The sequence below is a fragment of the Misgurnus anguillicaudatus genome, chromosome 24 (genome assembly GCF_027580225.2).
Source record: "Misgurnus anguillicaudatus chromosome 24, ASM2758022v2, whole genome shotgun sequence".
Taxonomy (NCBI): domain Eukaryota; kingdom Metazoa; phylum Chordata; class Actinopteri; order Cypriniformes; family Cobitidae; genus Misgurnus; species Misgurnus anguillicaudatus.
Window position 1 is genome coordinate 3347036 of NC_073360.2, and position 7324 is coordinate 3354359.

Below are 7324 nucleotides of genomic sequence, written 5' to 3' on the forward strand. Positions count from 1 at the left end.
AATAACGCCGTTTAAAAGAACATTACGTAACGACGTAAATTTTTCAGTAACGGGGTAATCTAAATAATTACTTTTCCCGTCGTTACAACGCTGTTAACGTTACCGGACGTTAAATGCTGTGCGTTTCTATGCATTGACTGCATAATAAACTGTGTAATCCAAACACAACTCTGCCTCACACAGCTAGTGAGGAGGTGGGTAAATAACGAGATAAGCGATTATGATTGGCTAAGGCAGAGTAATGTGTTTCATGCTAGCCAATCAGAACCAGTGTTGTTACACACATGCCAGCGCACGCACCAGCGGCGCCACACACACAGGGCGAATACCAATCAAAAGATGATCCCTATGCCCTATTCCCTTCGAAGATCAAATCTCTTGATGTATAAACTCTAGAGAAAGTTGCGCAATGTTGTCTAATAGTGTGGCTAATTAAAATCCACTTGGTGATAAAATACAGCGTCTTTTGTTGTTTATTTGGAATTTACATCCCCTTCGCGAAGTGCCCTTCAAGGGCGCATAAACGGCATTTGGAATTTACCCCCACACACACAACAGCTAAACAGAGATTCGCGGCAGCAGAAGAGACGACGAGTCAGGAGTAATCCGATGAAAAGTGGGCATTTTCAAGGTGGAGATATAAGCACTACTTCAAATTCATGTCCGGGAGCGAAGACTGTCGACATCCGTTGTAAGCAACTCTAATTTAATGAAGCATCTCACAACGGCACACACATCTACCAAGCTAGTGGCCAAAAATACCGATATCTCCACAACAGATGATGATAGCTCGCCATCCACCAGCAAAGAAGGACTCGGAGCAAAGTCCTCCAAGCAGCAAAAGCTAGATCTTTCTGCCTTACAACAAAAACCTATGACACAGGGTGAAGTCAACCGAATGATAGCCAGGTATGTTGTTAAAAGTATGTTGCCATTATCGAAGGTGGAGGATGATTCATTCCGAGCCCTTATTGCTAAAATACCTAGGAAAGCAGGGGTCTGTACACCATGCTCCAAGACATTTGCTGAATACCTAGATGCTGAGTATGCCAAAATGAACACAGAGCTTAAAAAGAGTTTTGAAGAGTGGAGTTTTTGTCTACAACTGCAGATATTTGAACTGCGCACAACCGCAGTTACCTCAGCGTGACTGCCCACTGGTTAGATCCACACACCCTAGAGCGGAAGAAAGCAGCCTTGGCGTGCAGACGTTTCAAGGGCCGTCATACGTATGACAGCATTGCTACTGAACTTGACAATATCCTCTAATTCTTTAGTATTTCTAACAAAATCACAGCTACTGTCACAGACAACGGTTCAAATTTTGTGAAATCTTTTAAAGTTTACCAGCCCGTTCAGGGTGATGACTCTGGGGAGGAAGATGAAGATGCCTTACAAAACATGGATGTGGAAGAGGATGTTGTGACTTTGCCACCACACCACAGATGTGCATCGCACACAGCAAACCTTATTTCATGTTCTGATGTGGACAAGTGGCTACTTTCAAGGCCAGACATAAAAGCTGTGTACAGAAGTGCCACCTCCAAATGCACAGCTTTATGGAACAAGGGCAGCCGTTCCACAGTGGCTCCAGAGATCTTGGATTAAGTCCTTGAAAGGAAGCTCCTTGTCCCATGTACAACCAGATGGAACTCTTTTCATGATGCTGTTGCTCGTGTCTGTGAATTCCCAATCGCCGAGCTGAACACCATTTTCTACAAATTTGGGTTGAAGGCCATCACAGATCGGGAGTACCTATTCCTCAGGGAATACTGCACAGTGATGAAGCCACTAACGGTAGCCCTTGACATTCTTCAGGGCGAAGACAACTGCTTCTATGGCACCCTTCTACCCGCACTGGAGACATTGATCTCCAAGACCCTGGACTTGAAGACTGGCCTCCAAATCCTTGGTGACCTTCCAGAGGCTGTTGTCAAGGTAAGAGCTAGTATTTCTTCAAATAAATTGAATACATACTCCTATTAAGGTTGCATAACGATTAATCGTGATTAATCTATAGCAGAATAAAAGGTTTTGTTTACATCATATATGTGTGTGAACTGTGCATAACTTTGTAAAGATAAATGCACACACATGCATGTATATATTTAAGAAATGTTTACATGTGTATATACATTTGTATATTAATGTATAATTTATATTATATATAAATACTTAATATATATAAAAAAAAATCTTAAACTTATACATGCATGTGTGCATATTTATATATACATAATTATTATACACAGTTCACACACACATATGATGTAAACAAAAACTTTTATTCTGCTATAGATTAATCGTTATGCATCCCTAACTCCTATACATGAAATATGTATTAATTATGAAATCAGAGTAAAATGAAATGTATATCTCTTAGCTGTGTGTGTGTGTGTGCGTGCGTGCGCGTGCATGCGTGTTTTTACAGAGAGGAATGTAAATGTGTACCTTGAAATGTAATGTGATGCAATGTAAGTCGCTTTGGATAAAAGCATCTGCCAAATGCATTAATGTAATATATGTGTGTGTGTCTGTCTCATTTCAGGCAATCAGAAACAGATTTGCAGAGGTGCTGGAAAGTGAGGCTGCCGTCTTGGCTGCGGTGACACTGCCCAGATTTAAATTATGTTGGCAGCGGATACAGGAAAGAAAGGACAACGCCAAGGCAAGTCTGTTGGCAGAGTGCCGGAAAAGTGCCCAAGAAGACCAGCCAACAGGTACCAACGCACCTACATGCAGCCTCAGCACCAACTCAGCCGTAGATGAATTCTTTTCCTTTGAGGATGAGGAGGACACCTCTGCTTCTGTGGAAAGCCAAGTCGCTGACTATTTAAAATCAGGAGCACAAGGGATGGACACTCTAAACAGATTCCCATTAATAAAGAAAATTTAAGACTTCAGGGGCCCCTGGGCACAATTTCTTGTAGGGCCCCCCTCCCCCGCACGTGTCCACAAACAAGGTTTTTAATTATAGGGTACTACTTGTTGAAACTCCTCTAGCTTATACAGGATTTACACAGACAGTTTACAGCATGTGATCACAACCTGGACAATAACAACACCTTTAATTATTCTCTATCATACAGGATTTACACCACATTGCTTTCCTGGACCAGCAGCAACAATATCAAGACATTTCCCTGCATAGTGTAACTCATTGGCATATGAAAGCACTTACTGCCTCACCTCTATTAATCCAGTCTATTAATCTGTTCTTCCATAATTCATACACAAACACACACCTGTTCATGCTTCATTCCTGTCTGTCCATATACTCTGTCTATCCTCTGTCTCCTGTCTCCAGATGTTATTTTTGTTCTCTTCTCCTTAGCTATCCAGGGACTGTCTTTTTGCCTGTCTCTCTCTTCTTTTCCCCTTTTTTCTCTACTCTCCATTCTAGTGATGAAAAGGAGGCAAACAGCATAGGTCACACACACACACACACACACATTCTGGTTTCCATGTTTTGTGGGGACATTCCATAGGCGTAATGCATTTTATACCGTACAAACTGTATATTTTATTTCCCTTACCTACCCCATTCCCTAACCCCAACCATCACAGAAACCCTTCTACTACTTCACATTTTCAAGAAACATCATTCTGTTTGATTTATAAGCTTGTTTCCTCATGGGGACATCAAAATATCCCCACAAGGTCACAAAAACACTGGTATTCCTATCTTTGTGGGGACAATTGGTCCTCACAACGTGATAATTACCAGGTACACACACACACACACACACACACACACACACACACAGTTTACCTCTACTCCTCAGGGGCTCTCTCTGTCTATCTCTTTCTGTCTGTCTGTCTCTTTCAATGGCTCTCTCTGTCTGTCTCTCTCCTCCTCTCCTGTTCAAGGGCTTCCTTTCTCTGTCTGTATCTCTCCTTCACTCCTCTTCAGGGGTTTTTCTGTCTGTATTTCTCCTCCTTTAAGGGCTGCTTTCTCTGTCTGCATCTCTCCTTCACTCCTCTTCTGGGTTATTTCTGTCTGTATCTCTCCTTCTTAGGGGCTGCTTTCTCTGTCTGTATCTCTTCTCCTCTTTACTGCAAAAAACTACAAAAGACTTCTTGTTTCAAGTACAAATATCTAAAAATTCTTAAATTAAAATGCAATTTCTTGATGAGCAAAATGGCCTTAGAAAGAATTTTTCTTGAATTAAAGGGATAGTTCACCCAAAAATGAAAATTCTGTCATTTACTAACTCTCATGTTGTTACAAACCCGCATACATTTCTTTGTTCTAATGAACACGAAGGAAGATATTTAAAAAAATGTTTGTAATCAAACCGTTCGTGGACCCCATTCACTTCCATAGCAGGAAAAAGAATACTATGGAAGTGAATGGGGTCCACAAATGCTTTGGTTACAAACATTTCTTGAAATATCTTCCTCTGTGTTCATCAGAACAAAGAAATGTATACAGGTTTGTAACAACATGAAAATGAGTAAATTATGACAGAATTTTCATTTTTGGGTGAACTGACCCTTTAAGTGTTTAAGAAAAAAGTTGGATTTTTTTGCTTACCCCATTGGCAGATTTTTTTTTGCTTGTATTATGCACAAATTCACTTAAATTTTAGACTAAAAAAAATTAGACTTATTTTCTTAGGTCATTATGCTCATCAAGAAAATACATCTTCATTTAAGAATTTTTAGATATTTATACTTAAAACAAGACAAAAATACTAAGAAAGAAAGTAATTTTTTGCAGTGAAGAGAGGGTTTTTCTGTCTTTATTTCTCTTCCTCGCCTCTTCAGGGGCTTTCTCTGTCCTCAGAAAGACTTTTTTCTGGCTTTCCTGCTAACAAACTCAGTTACAATGTCATCAAAGTCCAAGTCCTTTACCAGCTGAGATTCAATGGCCATCAGTGACAGTGCACTGAGGCGCTGCTGTGTTTGTGTTGTTCTGAGTTCATTTTTAATTCTTGCCATGTGTGAAAATTATCTTTCTCCTTCACAGTTTGTAACCGGCAATGTCAAAAAAATACGCAGGGCTACAAACACATTAGGAAAAATTGCTTGCAGACTATGTTTAAATAGCACCAGCAGCATGTTTCGGGGAGACTTATCCACCTCACTCTCCATAAAGCACCTGAATTGGATAATTTCATCTGCAAAGTTCTGATCTAAATAAGAAGAATATAAGGCACAGAGTGCATCAGCCTGTTTATGAACAGTGAGCAAATCCTCAGATTCCATGTTCAGTATAGTCCCAAACGTGTTGATGATGTTCTGGTATGCATCTGCTCTGTGCTCTAAACAGCTCACAAGCTTATCAATAATGACATAGAATGTTTCAACCTGGAATCGTTCCCGGCCATTCAGAGTTACTGCATGCTCTGTCGATTCATCTGAAAATGCTTTGCGCTTTTTGGTCCGCTGCAGTTCATCTTTATATGACTGGCACACCCCAGGAATATTCTTTGCAGATCTTTCAAAATGGTCAAACTGGTCTCGAAGTGATACTACCCATTATCTCAAAGACTCAAACAGACGAACTGCACTCAACAGATCCATGTCAGCCTTTTGAATTGCCTCACTTGTCACTTTAAATCTGCACAAGACACAGTGCCAAAACTGTGTCATAAATGCCATGTCAAGAGTGCCCAATTTTGAGCACAGTGCTCCTGCCTCATTGCGTGTCTCACGGTTCTCTCCTGTATCAGATGATATGCTCTGAAGTATATCCCTGATTTGTGAATAGTTTGCACAAAGGGCTTTAGATGCATCTGCACGACAACTCCAACGTGTTACTGACAATGATTTTAATGTCATGTCTACTTTTATGTCTGCATTATTAAAGAATCTGTTCCATCTATGAGTGGAACCTGCACAAAAGGCATATAGGGACTGCATGAGGTAAAAAAACTGACTTGCAGCTTGACAGCTGCCATCTAAACTGTTGACCCCCACCAAACTGAGAGAATGTGCTGCACAGGGTACACTGTTAACCCTTGCTGTAGATTTCTGGGTAATTAACTGTAAAATTGGCAGTATTTAGCATTAACACTGGTGAAAGGTATTTTACTGTGATATGAGGTGCAGTTATGCTGCACTAATAATAATCTACAGTAAATCACTCTTTGCACCAATTAAGGAAAATAACTGTAATATTATCTGGTAAATTACTGGCACACACACATACACACATCCACAAGTGCAGGTGTCACCAATTTGCCTTGATAAACTTGTTTGTTTGTTTGTTTGTTTGTTTATTTACTCGTGCTGTGTTGAACAATATAATAGTGGATTTGTATGTTTAAAAGCTGAAAATGAGTAAGTAAACTGTTAAAATATTTGTGATTGTCTTTAAAACACATAAAGTTAAGGTTCCAAATAGCTTCCTGATTAGCAAGTTTTTAGCATCTCCTATCAACGTTAACCCTTGTGCATTGTTTAAATTCACTGCCCTATCGTGTTGTTCGTGGCCAAAAAATGCAACTAAATGAAACTGTTGTAAAATGTATCAAATTAATATAAAAAAATATATTAATCTGTTAATCAACCTCAATACTGATCAAAATTACCAAATATTTACAAAAATTCCATGATTGTAACTCTTTAAAAAGTTTATAAGTGAATTTCCCAAATAAGTATTTGGGAAAAAACACCAAATGACTTATTTTCAATATAAAAAGTGATTGTGGACTGGATTTTTTAAAAACCCTTTTCACAGTCTTGGGCATTTCAACGATTAGAAAAAGCATTGGCTTTGATGAATTTTTAGTTTTTGTGCAGCATCAGATTTAATTTTTTTTCTTCCTCATTTATGGTTTGTGGTCATTTTTGCCCCATTGACTTCCATTAAAGCAACATTTTTTGATTGCAAAGCCATGACAGCTTATTATCATGCATTTTTGATTGATGGTGGTTTTTCCTTTTGCAAAAAGGTAAAATTTGTCATTTTTACTGTTGATCACCATGTGGCACCATTAACCCTTTAGTAGGCCTGTGCAAAAAACAGAGCTTAAATTCTGGTTTCTACTTTGTGTTATATGAAGCATTTTTGTTAATCCTTGAATTGTAAGAATATAAGAAGGTTATTCAAATTATGTTAAATAACTGCAGGTTTGGAATAACCTGAGGGTCAACGGTGACAACGGAGATCTTTTCTTTTTTTTTAGGGTGGAATTTGACATGATTTTGTTAAGTGTCTTAAAAGAATTTGTCTATTACACTGAAAGTAAACCACACAATTTGCCATATGTGTTTTTTTTTTGCTATGTTTTGCACTACCAATAAATAACCTGAATGTTATTTGATTGCATTGTTTTGGAGTATGATTTTGTTAGTTTTGGTTAAACTGTCATGC